Source organism: Scyliorhinus torazame, chromosome 17 (assembly GCF_047496885.1).
Source record: "Scyliorhinus torazame isolate Kashiwa2021f chromosome 17, sScyTor2.1, whole genome shotgun sequence".
Lineage (NCBI taxonomy): Eukaryota > Metazoa > Chordata > Chondrichthyes > Carcharhiniformes > Scyliorhinidae > Scyliorhinus > Scyliorhinus torazame.
This window is the reverse complement of record NC_092723.1, coordinates 20,643,825-20,661,781: the sequence shown is the minus strand read 5'-3', so window position 1 is coordinate 20,661,781 and position 17,957 is coordinate 20,643,825. Positions and strand designations below refer to the sequence as shown.

The window sequence follows — 17,957 nt, the reverse complement described above, 5'->3', positions numbered from 1 at the left end:
ATGCCCGTCTGATTGGCGCCGTTTTTGGCGCCAGTCGGCGGACATCGCGCCGTTGGAGAATTTCGCCCCACATTCCCACCAGGTTTCGTGTTGCCGGCAAACTTGGAAATATTACATTTGATTCCCAATGCACTCTTGATTTGTCTCCTGCATTCTAACCCCCCCCCCCCATAAATTTGAGAACATCCAAAACTCTGCTGCCTGTGTCTTAATGTGCACCAAATCCCTTTCACCTCTCACCCCTGTCTGGGTCCGCTGACCTACATTGTCTCCCAGTCAAACAGTGTCTTGACTAGAAAATTCTAAAGCTGCTTCTCCCTGCGTGGTCTTGCTTTTCCCCATCTCTGTAATCTCTTTCAGCTCCGCAACCCATCAAAATGTTCGCACTCCTCTAATTCTGGCCTCATGATCATCCCCGATTTTAATTGCTCCTTCATTAGAGACTATGCCTTACACTGCCTGGGACCTATGCTCTGTGCCTCTCTTAGTCCCTTTCTTCCATTAAGATATTACTTAAAAACCTACCTCCTAAGTAAGTCTTTGGTTATCTCACCTAATATCTTGTTAGATAACTATCAGAATTTGTTGTAAATGTTTCTATGAAATGCCTTCAAACATCTGATTGTTAAAGGCACATATGTTGCTGTATGACCATGTGCACCATCCACAAGATGCCCAGCAGTAACTCGCCACGGTTCCTTAGACAGCACCTTCCAAACAACCGCTAACGTCGAGTAGGACAAGAGCAGGAGATTCCTGGGAACCCTACCACCTGGAGGGTCGTGGGTGTGTCGCCCCCCCCACTCACCACCCTGACGTGAAAATATAGCGCTGTTCCTTCACTGTCGCTGGGTCAAAATCCTAGGAGTCCCTCGCTAACAGCACAGCGAGTGTACCTATACCTTGGGGACTGCAACAGTTCAATGAGGCAACTCACCGCCACCTTCAGGAAGGCAATTAGGGATGGACAATAAATGCTGGACCAGCCCACATACCGTAAATTATTATCTTTTTAAATTCCTTAAATATGGAGACCAAAACTGCCCACTGGCATATACCTGGAACAAAATCCCATTAGCTTTTGAAAGGGAATTGAATGAATACTTGAGGGTGAAAAATTTAAAGGATTATGGTGGAAAGAAAAGAGGCTGGAGCAAAGTGGATATCTCTTTAAGAACCAGCCAGGTGAAGTTGGCTAAATGGCCTCTTCCTGTGCTGTACATTTTCCTGATTTGCAAAGGTTTACTGTGTTCAAAAGTTCTCTAGAATTGGCATAATTATTTAACCGTTTTGATTAATTTCTTCAGCAGCCCCCTTATGTGAGGCAAATTTGCATTCCCCTCAAGTGTGTGTTCAACTGTTCCTGTAGCTGTCTCGCCAATTGATTTTTGGAATAGCTTCTGTGGAGAAGAAAGGAATGAATACAGCTAGACATTTCTAGAGAGTTGCTCAGTAACTTAGCAGCAAAATACCATTGCTGCAACTGTTTTGGATGAAAAGGATTTTGTCTCCACGTGGTTACAAGGTGCTTAGTTAATCCAGCTGTGAAACTGTTTGGGGGAAAGCAGTGCTGCTTTCATGATACTGCTGGAGGCAAGCATTCATTTCAGTGGTGATGGTTTTTCTTGTATTCATTGTGAGTCACAAATCCTTTGCATGATGTGCCTTATTTTTGAAGTGGGTGGAGTAATCCGCTGCGTGGTGGTCACAGCGGGAGCTGGGGCTCAACATCAATAGGGCTGCCAGCACCTGTGCCTCAGATTAAGCTGGACTCTGCCCCTCCTCAGCTAGCACACTGACCAACAGCAAATTGATAGTCTGAAGAGAATTATTTGATCTTTATCCATCCAGCAACTAATAGCTTCCAGCTTTACTGTGTGCTACACAGGCAAGCACCTAACCATCCATCAGCTTTAAAGTTACACCATGCAAAAGCCAGCACAATTCATCTTCAGGGCTTCCGTTAAACTATTCCGCCTTGTGCAATATTCCATTTGGTTATTTTTGTGCAATGCAAATGTTAGGTAAAACACGGACAGCGTGTGAACACGTCAGGAAAGATTTAATTTTACAAGCCGCGAATTTCTGTTTGACTCCGGTTTGGTTTGCAGCTCAAAATATGGTCCGAGTATTTTCTGCGACAGTTAATGTGTGTGACGTCAATCTACTTGTCTTGAAATTCTGCACAGTGACAAATGACATAGATTGCTTAACTTGTGTCATGCATTCGCTGTATGCAGTTTTAAGAACAACACTAACCTGATGATTTCAGTATAGCCAACGAAACAACAATGCTCAAATAACGTGGGTGGCAAAAAGGAATCAGTAAAGAAGGTTTTTTTCCCAGCAAGTTGTTACGAACAGGACCACACTGTCTCAAAAAGGGTTGGGAAACAAATTCAGCTGTGACCTTGAAAGGGGAATTGGAAGGGAAGAAAATTTACATGGCTGCGGTTAAAGAGGGGAGTGGAATAGTCTTTCAGTGAGCTAGCCCAGCACAATGGGCCGAATGGACTTCTGGTAAAGTGTAAATCCGTGATTCTAATTTCGCTTCAGGATCATGGACTGAGGGGTGATGCATTGTGATGACCACAACGACAGCAAGTTTAAAATCTGGAAAATGAGTATGCTGCTTAACTGTGTCCAAGGGAGGGAAAAGTTCTCCAGGGTTACTATTGTTGCTCTCAGAAACTGGATTAAGAGCAATCTTGCTGGGGGCATGAGTGTGGCCGCAGGAAGGTGCCATGGGAGCTGGAGCGTGCGACTTGTAATAGGGGGAGCCAGGGGTATAGAAGAAATGGAAGCCTTCCATATTGTGAGGAGCAGGAAAGAAAAGTCTGCAGCAGTTGAAGCTAGCTTTTCTGCTTTCTCCGTGACATCCTGGTATGGGTTAAATCTATTTTAAAAAAATATATATTTGATTTGAAATCTACATTGTCGAGTTTACACAGATTTTGACCATCGTTAGATTTCAAACAGCAAGTTAAAAGATTACTCGAAATCCAGTCCAATTATTGAGTTATGGCTCTAATTTCGGCATTAGAGCCACACACCTGATTCTAATTCACGTCGAGAAATTTAGGGTCCCTGTTCTCAGAAGCTCCTGTGGCTTAGCAAGAGTACCAAGCCAAGTAGAAAACACAAGGCCCACGCTTGTAAAACTCAATCCTCTCCTAATTTGTTTGGATATTAATTTTTAAAACCGGTTTTTACACTTTGGGAGAACATCTGTGAGTGTAGAATTTTGCAGGAGTTGAAATTGTTTTGATCTGCGCACTGCGAGTATGTTTGCTGGCTTTTGCATAGTGGACCTTCAAAGCTGATGGATCGTAGGCCCTCTCCTCTGTAGCGAGCCAAAGCTGGAAGCTATTAGTGACTGGATGGATAAAGATCAAATAATTCTCTTTAGGCTGTCAATTTGCTGCTGGGCATTGCGCAAGTATTGACTGCTTTATAGATGATAGTTGAGGTGCTTTGATCTCTGGTCTGGCTTTCAAAAACCTCGACTGTTGCATAAAATTTAAATACATTGTAATCAAAAGGTCACGTGGGAGGTGATACATGCGAGGAATTTCAAGTCTTCCCACTTTTCTTCCTGCTGCTGTGGGTGAAGGTAAAAGGGGATATTTATTTTCCAATATTTTTGCCCATTTATTTCTGTCTTGGTCCATGAAAGTGGCAATCTCTTGTGGGAGCCTGGGTGAGTAAATGCTGGCAGGCTGATCAACTAATAATAATACCACTTATTGTCACAAGTAGGCGTCAATGAAGTTACTGTGAAAAGCCCCTAGTCGCCACATTCCGGTGCCTGTTCGGAGAGGCCGATACGGGAATTGAACTCGCGCTGCTGGCATTGTTCTGCATTGCAAGCCAGCTGTTAAGCCCACTGCGCTAAACCAGCCAATTTCTGTGAGGGAAGCCAGCACAGCCTAACTTTTTTTTCTATTCGTTTTCGGGAATGTGGGCCTCCAAGCAAGGCACTGTTTACCCGGGCTGGTTGCATTGATTCGGTGTCGGTTCAGGGAGGAGTTAATTGTCAGCCATGCTGGTGTGGGGCTGGAGTCACAAATAGGCCAGCCCTGGTAAGGATGGCAAGAGTTCCTTCAGTAAGGGATGGCAGCGAAACAGTTGTGTTATTTCAACTCTTGCGTGCCACCTTTTTCTTTCAACTAATACCAGCCTTTTGGGCTGAATTCAAATTCTCAAGCTGCCATGGTGGGATTGAAATTCACCTTTCTCTGGATTACTAGTCCAGTAATGTAGCCACTACACTACAGTGTGTCGTCTTCCTCGTCCAATGAGCACTTGGGTGGTCATGAGGTAGTCATCAAGAATGGGGGGTTTTGGCTGATTTTTCATCTCCCATTTCCCTAACCCAGAGGTGCCGTGGTCATTTGTAGCACCCCAATAGTTGTCCAGACTGAGGTCAGCCCATGCTGCGAATTGAACTCCGAACCTACCTGGTTTTTATTATGGCTCGTAAACACAAAAGTTGTGTTTCCCTGCTGAGCCACTGATTTCTGGGAGGTGTTGAATTCTGAGCAAAATTCACAGAATTCCTGAGGTTCATCTGACATCAGATGGGGAAAAGTGTAGCCATCTGGGATGTCCACTTCCCGATTACAAAATGGACACTTTGCAAAGATTGCAGGGAAAATGGACAATACTGAGAAAGCAAGCAGGTGCAGGGTTTGTCTGTTGATTGGAGCCGCAGCTCCCAGACAAGACCGAAACTGTAAAGCCATTACCATACTAATGAGCCATTTCCGGGGACAAAAGAGTAACATTTAAGTAAACGATACCAAGGCAGACACCCCGGCGCCAGAGGAGACCAGAACAATGCAGGCCAACAACCACCTAGGACATGCCCAGCCATCAGGGCACCCATCCTTTTATTGGAGGAAATCAATAGGAATGATTGAGAAACGGCCCAATTAATTGGGGCCAAGTTCAAGGCCTGCGCAAAAGCGCGTGAAGCCCCTTTTGAGTATAAGAAGGATCCCCCAAGAGAGAATCGTTCTCTTGGCTCCGGCTCTCACCGAGGAAAGACCTACCCAAAAGCTGCACCAGAACAAGTAAGTCCAAGGTCAACGCACACTACTGGAGAGACGATCTTAGCTGTTCCCCATCACCACTTCAACCCCAGCAGCCTCAGAACCGAACAACGACCATTGTTCCTCTCACTGAGTGGGCGCCCGAAGCTAAGTATAGGCTTTAGCAGTAGTGATAGCTTAGTCTGTAGTATTTGTGCATGATTATATTTAACTGTGTGTGTAAATAAATCAGCATTTGACTTTGAACTAACTAACTGGTGTATCGAGTCTTTGATCAGTATTCGGTTTGAACCTTGTGGCGGTATCGAAAGATACCTGGCGACTAGAGCAAAACGTAATTGGAATTAAGGAAGGCGACCATATTGGCCGCCATATTCAGAGCCAAATAAAGAGAAAAATAAATTAGCAACAAAAGGAATCTTTTGCAGAGCATAGCGACCACACTGCATTGTTACACAAATATTTGCAGAGCGCACCCTCAGTATACTTGTGGAATCATCGCAGTGCGTACCCGTCCGTATCTACTGTTCAAGCAATCTTCACAGTGGACCCATCAGTCGATACTGTTAGGACAACCCTTGCAGAGTTCATTTGCTGGCTGAGGGTTTTTTGACATATTTGGGGGTGTTTGGAGAGCAGCATTAACATGGACAGTGCTGGGACTGGTCTGTATTGCTCAAGTTCCCTTAAATAGTTCTGTCTTTTTTGGACCCTGATCAACTAACCTGATGCTGGTTAACAACATTTGATGTTTTTATTTCAGATTTACAACATTCACACCTTTCCTGCATCCCTTCTGAAAGCTTTCATGAATATACCAATTAACCTGCCTTATTTTCTTTTGAAGAATCATAGAGTTTAAAGCACAGAAGGGAGCTATTTTATGTTCCTCATAAAGCTTGTGGCTAAAGGCGTGAACTATGGTAACTTGGAGGCTATGATCAGGGTCGTCATTGGATTTCTGATGTATTTATTGATTGGGGGAAATGTATTCCACTATGACAGTCTTGAGCAAGCTTTCCTTTCATGTAGCAATGTGCACTGTTTAATTCCCATTCACGTGAGTGCAATACAATAGCAGTTTTTTAAAAAGTTAACATCTGTTAGAACTTTGTTCCCAAGTCTTCTGTTCTTTTTCCCTCTTCTCCCTTTTTTATTTCTAGTTTTATCCTCTTCTTGCCTGTTGGGGACTCTCTGGGCATCAACAGTCCTTAGATTCTATAGAGTGTACAGCACAGAAGCTGGCAGTTCAGCTTATCTGGTCCATGCTGGTGTTTACGCTCTACATACATCGCTTCCCACCCATCCTCATCCAATGCCTATCAGTATATTGCTCCATTCTTTTCTTCCTCACATGCTTAGCTAGCTTCCCCTTAGATGCACCTATGCTCTTTGTCTCTCTTACCCCTTGTGGTAGTGCTTTCCACCATTGAATTCTCTATTGGATTTATTAGTGATTATTATTTATTTATGAGTTCCAATTGTGGTCTTCCCCACCAGTGGAAACATTTCTCTACATTTACCCCATCAAAACCTTAAGTCTTAAAGTTCTGCATCAGGTCACCCCTCGACCTTCTCTTGTCCAGAGAAAGGAGCACCAGCTTGTTTAATCTTTCCTCCACGGATGAATTGTTTCATCCTTTTGAATGTTTTTCTCCCATTTTATGCAGTGACTGCGTATCCCTTTTATAATATGGCATCTCAGCTGGCTGCTGGTATCTTACTCCTGTTCCTTCTTAATGCTTATCACAACTCTGTGATGAATCGGTGGTGGTGAATCCTTCCAAGTTTGTGGTAAAGTCTACTTGTACTCCACGACTGATAAAATCGGTCCAAGCCAATATTTCAGTTGATAGGAAAATCTGACGTCGCTGACCTCGGGCAGACTTTGCTCTGCGCTACTGGGAAAATACCAGTCTCGCGACACCACCGTGCATCTGTTTATTGCACATTAAAAGGGGTAGGTACAGTGACAAATTGTGAAGGGACAAGTAATGGGACACTCTGCTCCTCACATCACTGGAAGAACATAACTCGTTGGCAGAATATCTCAGTTTTCCCTCAGAGTTGTTTTTCCTCTTTTCCTCCTAAACTATATGTCTGTTTACCACTGACTTTTCAAGGATGTGAAAATAACACTGTATGTAGGAGGTCAGCAGAAGTGGCCTTTTGGAGAACCTTTTAGTGGCTTTAGCCATCTGTGGTAATAAGGTATAAAATAATGGAAGCATAGCCTTGAGAGTTGGGGTGTGGATTTGAGTGTCTCTAATCTTTAGCAAATACAGCTGTTTCATAAGTAGATATGAATGACTGTAACCTTGAGGGGTCTGTATTTATCCCAGTGTTGTACTGTGTGTCCTCGTCTCTCAATTACATTGTAAGCAGAGAAAGCTAATTGCAGAGCGAAATTGCGGTGTGCATGACTGATCAAGCACTGCACATCTTTAGCCAAGACAGGCTCAGACAGAGTGTCCCATCTCCCCTGCGCCTTTAGGGGGAAAAGAGCTTATACGAAAAAAAAGTTTGAACTTTTTCTCTCGATTTAAAAAAAATAATAATAAATTCTTGCATATAAATATATGCACGCAACTTTGCGAGGTTTTTAAGTGTTTCCATTTGGAGCCCCTTTTGTCATGTGATCCCAGTGATTGTGTTTTGCTTCTGATTAAATCAGCCAGTGTAAAATTGACATTCTTGCAGTGTTAATAATTCAGGGATTGAAGTGCATTTTTTCCTATGAAAGGACTCTTGAGAGAGAACTAATTTTTAAAAATATGTTCAGAATCGTCTCACCAATGTGATTTATTTTCTTTTTGCACAATTGCACCTAATTAACAAAATGTATGAGTTTTCTTTGGCTTCCGTTCTCAAGAAAATGGCATAATACAGTCAAAGCCACAAGCACTGGAGAGCAGGTGAGGAGTCAGACCAGAGGTCAGGCATTCAGGCGAGCTTTCCCACAACAACTTAATGTCCGCCAGTGATCCTTGCTCTGTAAAACAGACTGAAGGGGGATTAGCCAGGATTAGCATCAGTATTAGCCACCAGAGTGTAGGTCTTAATGCTCCAAGGGAACCTACTGAGGCAGTAAATCTACTTTATCTAAAGGGGGTCTAAGAAACCTTGAGTGCATTCCTTCAGAAAATGAATCTGAAAACTTCTCAGTGTGAAAAACGGATTAGTAAATAATCCTATCGTTTGTGACATTTCCCAAAACAAGACATATTGCTCGGAGCTGCCGCGTCTGTTCCCCCTGCCTCCCCCATTCTCCAGAGCAATTATTTGACAAAGGTGTGCTCAGGTGAGCATCCCTCTAACTCAACCCAGTCTCTAGATATTTAGAGCTGGTGTCAAGAAACGTCGCAAATTGAAACAGTTAATTATATGTATATAAATATATATATATTGCTAGAAACAATTGATTCTGAGATTTTGTGCCCTCTTTGGCCATCTTGTGCGGCTGCTGTCCTTTTACAAAAACCACAACAATGACTCATCAAGCACCAGGCTTCTTGGCTGTCATGAAGGATAAATAAATAAATTAAATAAATAAATACTCTTTATTGTCACAAGTAGGCTTACATTAACACTGCAATGAAGTTACTGTGAAAATCCCCGAGTCGCCACATTCCGGCGCCTGTTCGGGTACACAGAAGGAGAATTCAGAATTCTCAGCTGATACGGGAATTTAACCCGTGCTGCTGACCTTGTTCTGCATCACAAACCAGCTGTCTAGCCCACTGAGCTAAACCAGCCCCATTAGGGCTAGAGTGTGATATCGACAGAAGTTTCTTCTATTTTTCTTTAAATTTAAATACCCAATTCTTTTTTTTCTCCCAATTAATGGACAATTTAGCGTGACCAATCCACCAACCCTGCACATCTTTGGGTTGTGGAGCTGAGACCCACGCAGACACGGGGAGAATGTGCAAACTCTGCATGGGCAATGACCCGGGACCGGGATTGAACCCGGGTCCTCGGCGCAGTGAGGCAGCAGTGCTAACCACTGCACCACCCGGACGTTTCTTCTATGATGAGCTCTGGAATTCCTTCCTTAGTCTCTTCTCCTTTAAAACCTACTTGTTTAATCACTTGTCCCAATATCTCCTATGTGGAATGTAAGGAATAGGAGCAGGAATAGTCCATACAGCCTAATGAGCCTGCTTTATCAATCAAGATCATGATTGAACTTCTACACCAACTCCACTTCAGTGTTGACAATGCTTTATATGTGACATTTAGTGGAGTTAAAATTGTACCTTTAATGTCGATAATATTCTAAGAAGCTGCATAGAAATGTGATAAAAATGAGCAATGACACCGATAATCCAGAGAACCTTGTTCAGTTCTCACCATGGCAGTTTGAGAATTTGAATTCGGTTTAAAAGAATAAAATAAATAAATAAATCTGGAAATTTAAAAAAAACTGGTCTCAGTATAAATAACCATGAAGCTGTTGGATTACTGCAAAAATCCAACTTATTCATTAATGGCCTTAACGGGAAGAAAACCTACTGTCCTTATCCAGTCTGACCTGCAACTGACTCTAGGCAATAACATAGAAACATAGAAAATAGGAACAGGAATAGACCATTCAGCCCTTCTAGCCTGCTGTGCCATTCATTGTGATCATGGGTGATTATCTCAGTTTAGTAACCTATTCTCGCTTTCCCCTATGTCCTTTCATCCTTTTAGCCCCAAAAACTATATCTGACTCCTTCTTGAAAATCTACAATGTTTTGGCCTCAACCGCTTTCTATAGTAGCAATTTCACGGGCTCACCACGCCCTGGGTAAAGAATTTTCTTCTCATTTCAGTCCTAAATGGTTTATCCTGTATCCTTAGACTGTGACCCCTGGTTCTGGACTTCCACGCCATCAGGAAAATCCATCCTGCATCTACACTATCTAGTCCTGTTTGAATTTTATAGGTTTCTATGAGATCCCCCCCCCCTTCATTCTTCTAAACTCCGGTGAATATAATCCTAAACAACTCAATCTCTCCTCCTACATCAGTCCCTCCATCCCAGGAATCAGTGTGGTAAACCTTCACAGCACTCCCTCTATAGCAAGCAAATCCTTCCTCAAAAAAGGAGACTGAAACTGCAGACACTATTCCAGGTGTGGTCTGACCAAGGCCCTGTTTAATTGCAGCAAGACATCGATGCTCCTGTACTCGAATACTCCTGCTATGAAGACCAACATAACATTTGCCTTCGTTTCCGCCTGCTGCATCTGCAAGCTTACTTTCAGCGACTAGTCTACAAGCACACGCAGGTCTCGTTGCACATTCCCCTCTCTTAATCTATAGCCATTCAGATAATAATCTGCTTTGCTTTTGTGACAAAAGTGGATAATCTCAGCTTTATCCACATTATACTGCATTTGCCATGCATTTGCCCACTCACTCAACGTGTTCCAATCACAGAGTATCTCTGCATCCTCTCCACAGCTCACCCTCCCACCCAGGTTGTGTCATTACAAATTTGGAGATATTGTATTTAGTTGCCTCATCTAAATCATTAATATATGTTGTAAATAGCTGTGGTCCTAGCCCTGATTCCTGTGGGACCCAACTTGTCACTGCTTCCCATTTGGAAAAAGACCCGTTTATTCCTACTCTTTGTTTTCTGCCAATCCGTTTTCTATACATCTTTATGTACTACCCCCAATCACATGCTTTTTAATTTTACATGCTAATCTCTTATGTGGACTTTGTTGAAAGCCTTCTGAAAGTCCAAATAAACCACATCCACTATCTCCCCCTTGTCAACTCTGCTAGTTACAGACTTGATGGGCTAAATAGCCTCCTTTTGCACTGTAACAATTCTATGGATCTGTATGAAGATTGAAGTCACCCATGATTACAGATGTTCCTTTATCGCATGCATCTCTAATATCCTGTTTAATGCCATTCCCAACATCACCACTACAGCTTGTGCAGGGGGGGAGGGGAGGGTCGATGTACAGCTCCCACTAAAGGTTTGTGCCCAACAGTGTTTCTCAGATATACCCATACAGATTCTACATCGTCGGAGCTAATATCCTTCCTCCCTATTGCATTAATTTCCTCTTTAACCAGCAATGCAACTGCACTGCCTTTTCCTTTTTGTCTGCGCTTCCTGAATACTGAATATCCCTGGATGTTCAGTTCGTATCCTTGGTCACCCTGCAGCCATGTCTCCATAATCCCAACTCTATCATACCTATTTGCATCTATTACGTGATTAATTCATCCACTTTATTGCAAATGCTCTTAAGACTTGTCTTTTTAACATTCCTTGTCCCGTTCCCATTGTGGTGCTGTTTGATTCTCTCCCTTGATTTCTCTGCTGGTCACTGTTCTTATTCCTCTTTCTGTCTTTTGTTCTTGTCCGTCTTTCCCCTTCCTCTGACTCCTTGCATAGGTTCCCATCCCCCTGCCATTTTAGTTTAACCCCTGCCCCAACCACTTGCAGATACTTCCCCAAGGACATCAGACTGCCTCGGTGTAGCTTGCACAGTTTGTACTCGTCCCTCCACCGAAACCCCTCCTGTACCATCTCATCAACCGCATGTTCATCTGACATACCCAGCTATTAACGCTCTGACTAGCACGTGGACCAACTGGTAATAATCCTGAGATCACTACCTTTTGAGACCCGACTTTTCAGTTTATTTCCTCATTCCTTATATTCTGCTTTTAGAATCTCATCCCTTTCTTTTTACCTTCGTAATTTGTACCATAACCACTGGCTGTTCACCCTGCCCCCTCTCGAATGTCCTGTAGCCACTCAGAGACATCTTTGATCCTAGCATCAGTGAGTAAACATAACATCCCGGAGTCTCGTTTGTAGCCACAGAAACTCTATTCCCTTACAGTTGAATCCCCTGTAACTATTGCTCCTACCCTCTGCAGCAGAGCCAACTGTGATGCAAAACATTTGGCTGTTGCTGCTTTCCTTTGAGAGGCCATTCCTCGCAACCGTATCCAAAGCGGTTTATCTGTTTTGCAGGAAATGACTGCAGGATATTTCTGCTCTGCATGGTGGTCACCAATCCCCTTCTTTCCTGTGGAATCTTAGCCTGTGGTCTGACCACCTCTCTGTATGTGCTCTCCACGATACGCTCTGCATTGTGGATGCTCCGCAGTGTCCCCGGTCACTGCTCCAGCTCCACAACATGGCTTTCCAGGAGCTGCAGCTGGAGAAGTTTCCTGCATGCCTGCTGATCTGGGCACTGGAAATGTTCCCGGCTTCCCACATAGAGCAGGAGGAGCACACCATGGCGTTGAGCTCTGCTGCTATGACTTACCCCTTTACATTAAACCTTTGGAAAATACTTAAATCATATCCATTACTCTCTAGCCCTAGGACAGCATGGTGGCGCAGTGGTTAGCACTGCTGCCTCATGGCGCCAAGGACATGGATTCGATCCAGGCCCCGGGTCACTGTCCATGTGGAGTTTGCACATTCTCCCCGTGTCTGCGTGGGTCTCACCCCCACAACCCAAAATGATGTGCAGGATAGGTGAATTGGCCACGCTAAATTGCCCCTTAATGGAAAAAATGAATTGGGTAATCTTAAAAAAAAAATTCAAATTCAAAAGAAATACTCTCAAGCTCTTCTTCTCTGGTCCTTGTAACGACAGAATATATAGCTCTTCCAAACTATAATGCCACCCTTGCCAATGCCACACACATCCTGAGAATGAATGGAGGAAATAAACCTGCTGCTGTCCTGAGCATACTGATTTGGAACTTGTGGGTAGTGAACACATTGCCTTCATTCGTGTTTCTAACATTACCCACCTCTGTCAAATCTTGTGTCTAATTGATGTTCTTTAAAGATAAAAAGGTCCTTTGTCTGGTGGAAGAATTCAGTTGGAACTTCCTGTGCTAGTTTGTGCTCTGGGGGAAGAGGGTGGGCAGCATCTGCCCGATGCCTCTTGCCTGTGCCCTTTTTGAGTGGGATAATTGCTGAGGATTGAAATCGGGCACATTTACTGAGACTTGGGACTGTGTGAAATCCACATGAGTCAGTCAGAGGTGATTTGAGAGAGTACTGAGGTTGTAAGAGAAGGTTTGAAATATGTCTTCAAAATTATGCAAGGATTTCATTGGGTGGAGAAACTGTTTTCATTTGTGGTTGAATCCTGAAAAAGTGGAGGGTGCTTAAATAAAAATTAGTTGCTAATTGGTCATTCAACAATAATCAAATCATTCGCAGGCGGGTGGTGAGAATATGGAATTTGTTGCCAATTGAAGTAGCTGAAACAGAGTGTTGATGCATCTCAGAGGACGCTTGATGTATTTTTGGAGGATACAGAGGCAGAATCGGTGGAGGCTCTTTTGGGGTCTTAACACCAGTATAGCCCAGATAGGTTGAATGGCCTGTTTCTGTGCTGTACTCTCTATTTGTTTGTAATCTAATAATGAACTGTATGCAGGCTGCTAAATAGTCTCTGCCAAGAGTGCCCTCCCAACCCTGGGCCCTCGGTGGTGGTTTTGAAGCAAGAATTGTGTAAGTCAGTGCTGCACAGGTAACTTTAGTTTTGGCCTCCAAACAAAGAATGCCACTGCATCTTTGAAACACTTAGCCTTCTGCAAGTTAGACACCTTTTAGTGAACCACAGTTGCTGAAGCACGGATTTAATGTTAGGCCTATGCTGCCCATTGTGAACCTAGCATATCGCTAACTCTTTGAGCCCTCAGCAGGCTCTAAGGTGGAACCACAGAATTCCTACAGTGCAGAAGGAGGCCATTCGGCCCATCAAGTCTACACCAGCCCTCTGACAGAGCACACTACCTAGGCCCACTTCCCCTGCCCTATCTCCGCAGCCCCACCTGACCTGAACATCTTTGTACACTAAGGCAATTTGGCATGGTCAATCCGCCTAACCTGCATATCTGTGGGAGGAAACCGGAGCACCCGGAGGAAACCCACGCAGACATGGGGAGAACGTGCAGACTCCACACAGGCAGTGACCCGAGGCTGGAACTGAACCCGGGCCTCTGGTGCCATGAGGCAGTGGTGCTAACCACTGTGTCACCGTGCAATGGTCACCCTTCGTACAGGTACCCTTTATTCCTCTGATGAACGGCACGGCAACTAATATAATCGTGAAATATTGTTAACCTTTACTCGGTTGTCAGAAGATTACTGATTCAAGCCAAGAGTCTTGAGGCGATGATCCAGACTGATCCTTCAGTGCAGTACCGTGGAGTGCTGCACTCAAAGGTGCTGGCTTTTGGATGCTCCCATAGCACTACTGTTTGAAGAAAATAGGGGACTTTGTGTCCTGGCCAACATTTATGCTTTAGATACCTTCACTGAAACAAATTATTTTCTCATTCATTTAATTGCTATTGGTGAAGCTTTTGTGTGAGAAAGTTGGCTTCTGTGTCTCCTACATTGCAGCAGATACTGGAGTTGAAGGTTGTTAATTGGCTATTTGACAACCGTGGTGCTTTGAAATTAATTATTTTATTTATTCATTTACGGGATGTGGGTGTCGATTGCAAGATCAGCATATTTGCCCATCCCTAGTTGCCCTTGAGAAAGTGGTGGTGAGTGGCCTCCTTGAACTGCTGCAGTGCCTGAGATGTAGGTACACCCACAGTGCTGTTAGCGAGGGAGTTCCAGGAGTGTGACTCAACGACAATAAAGGAATGGCGATATGTTCTAAGTGAGGATGGTGAGTGGCTTGGAGGGCAACTTCCAGGTGGTGTATTCCCAGGCATCTGCTGCTCTATCCTTCTAGATGGTAGTGGTCGTGGGTTTGGAAGGTGCAGTCTAAGGAACCTTGGTGAGTTCCTGAGATGCCTCTTTCAGATGGTACACACTACTGCCACTGTTCGTTGGTGGTGGAGGGATTGAATGCTAGTGAAAGGAGTAGCAATCAAGTGGGCTCCTTTCTCCAGGATGGTGTTTTCAGAGCTGCACTCATCCAGGTATTTGCAGAGTATTCTGTTACACTTTGAGGAGTCAGGAGGTGAGTTACCCATCTCAGTTCCTAGCTTTTGACCTGCTCTGTCAGCCATGGCTAGTCCAGTTCAGTTTCTGGTCAATGGTAACCTTCAGGACATAGAGAATTCAGCCAAGATAATGCCGTTGAACGTCAAGGGGCGATGGTTAGATCCTCTCTTGGTGGAGATGGTCCTTGTGTGACACGAATGTTATTTGCCACTTGTCAGCCCAAGCCTGGATATAATGAAATGAAATGAAAATCGCTTAATGTCACAAGTAGGCTTCAAATGAAGTTACTGTGAAAAGCCCGGCGCCTGTTCGGGGAGGCTGGTACGGGAATTGAACCATGCTGCTGGCCTGCCTTGGTCTGCTTTCAAAGCCAGCGATTTAGCCCTGTGCTAAACAGTCCCTTAACTGGATATTATCCATGTCTTGCTGCATTTAACATGGACTGCTTCAGTGTCTGAGGAGTCGCAAATGATAATGAGCATTGTGCAGTCATCAATAAACATCCCCACATCTGACCTTACGATAGAAGGAAGGTAATTGATCAAGCAGCTGAAGATGGTTGGGCTGAGGCCACTTCCATGAGGAACTCCTGCAGTGATGTCCTGGAGCTGTGCTGATTGACCTCCAACCACCACAACCATCTTCCTTTGTGCCAGGTATGACTCCAACCATTTGAGCTTTGACAAAGAGTCATCGGACTCGAAACTTTAGCTCTTTTCTCTCCCTACAGATGCTGCCAGACCTGCTGAGATTTTCCAGCATTTTCTCTTTCGTTTCAGATTCCAGCATCCGCAGTAATTTGCTGACTCCAACCAGTATGCCTCACGGTGCCGAGGTCCCAGGTTCAATCCCGGCCCTGGGTCACCGTCGAGTGGAGTTCACATTCTCCCTGTGTTTGCGTGGGTTTCACCCCCACAACCCAAAGATGTGCAAGCTAGGTGGATTGGCCACACTAAATTGTCCCTTAATTGGAAAAAATGAATTGGGTACTCTAAATTTTTTTTTTTTTTTAAATGACTCCAACCAGTTTTCACCCGATTCGCATTGTCTACAGTTTAGCTAGGGTTCCTTGTTGGCCATGCTCTATCAAATGCTGCCTTGATGTCAAGGGCAGTCACTTTCGCTTCACCTCTGGCATTCAGCCTTTTTGTCCATGTCTGAAGCAAGGCTGTAATGAGGTCAGGAGCTGAGTGACCCTGGGGAACCCAAACTGAGCGTCCGTGAACAAATTATTTTATATTTCAACGGTGTGCCTAGTACTCTTGTGAATGTATGTTTCCTCTTGAATCCTCCCTGTTTCCCCTATGCCATTCCCTCTCCTTTTAAACCATCACTTCAAAAAATCTCGTCCCTAAAAATTGCTGGCTGCTGAAAGAGAGATTGTAATATCAGGTTAAAAAATGATAAGCAATTTGGTGTAGATGGCACAGCCAAATTATTAACCTTTCATCTTCACAGAAGGTGGCTGGTTGACAATATTTTCTGTTCACGTTACAGATTTGCTGCATTCTCAGTCTTATTGTTCCCTTCTAGATTATCGTCGCAGTAGTTTCTGGTACAATGAGGAAGATTTTGATGGCACTGGATTTTGTAATCCGAGTTTGTGATGACTCTTGACTTGGTCGGGTTCATTAAGGAGAGGTTGTTTCCTCAGCAAGGATAGTTAGTGATGGACAATCAAATTGAAATTGTCACCAAGGGTGGGTGGATCTAAGTTAGGATACATTTATTTGTGCAGATTGTTGAAATATGGAACTCGGATACCGGATGTGCTGGGGAGAGAGAGAGAGAGAGACGGGGGGCGCGATTTTCTGCGCCGGTTTGGAGAATCGCCTGGTTCGCCAAATTTTCCCGCCACGCCGGTCCGACGCCCTCCCGCGATTCACGGAAGCGGCCAGATCGGCACAATCGCGGTGAATCGCCCGAGACAGCCAAAATGGCGATTCACCGGTACAACCGCGATTCTCAGTGCCGGATTGGCTGAGCGGCCTGCCCAAAACGGCGGGTTCCCCCCCCCCGGCTCCGTCCACACCTGGTCTCTGATGGCGGGAACAGCGCGGGAACGCTGGGGGGGCGGCCTGTGGTGGTGGAGGGGGGATCCTGCACCGGGGGGGGGCCTCAAATGGGGTCTGGCCCGCGATCGGTGCCCACCGATCGTCGGGCCGGCCTCGCTGAAGGAGGACCTCCTTTCTTCCGCAGCCCCGCAAGATCTGTCAGACATCTTCTTGCGGGGCGGACTCGGAGAGGACGGCAACCACGCATGCGCGGGTTGGCACCGGCCAACCCGCGCATGCGCGGGTGACGCCAGTTATGCGGCGCCGGCCGCGTCATGTATGCTACAAATAGTATCAGCGGTTGGTTAGGTGGTAGCACTCTTGCCTTTGAGGCACAAGGCTTTGGGTTCAAGTCCCATTCAACGCTACTGAGGGCGGCACTGTCTTTCAGGTAAGACTTTAAAACCAAGGCCCTGTTGCTGTGGTGGATTAACCAGATCCCATGGCACCATTTCAGTTCTCTCCTGCTTGTCCTGACCAATATTTACTCCTCAATTAACGTCGCAAAAACAGATGATTTGGTCTTTTTTCACAAATCTGTTTGTGGGAGCTTTGCTGTGTGCAACTTGGCTGCTGTGTTTCCAATATTACAGCGGTGACTGCGCTTCAGAAGTAGTTAATTGTCTGCAAAACACTGAGGTGCCTGGTGGTTGTAAGAAGTGCTACGTAAATGCAGTTGTGTTATTTTTAAAACCTTGTGCCGTACTATAAATTGCACTCTGCACTCCTGAAACTTTACATTCCCACATGCAGATAATTTGTAAAGCTCATGAGCCTTGAAGTTTTTGCTTTAATCTGGAAATTGGTCACACATTTACAAATCTCTTGGATTTCCAGAGTTGTTTCTAAGAATCTGTTCAACTGGCAGATGGGAATTGGCCATATGTTGGTTTA

At 44.7% G+C, this 17,957-nt stretch overlaps 1 protein-coding gene across 6 annotated transcripts in view; it reads left to right on the top strand.

Moving 5' to 3' along the window:
* LOC140393765 (suppressor of tumorigenicity 7 protein homolog) overlaps positions 1-17,957 on the top strand; it is a 221,064-nt gene that overhangs the window by 170,645 nt on the left and 32,462 nt on the right. The gene's annotated exons all lie outside the window — the stretch shown is intronic.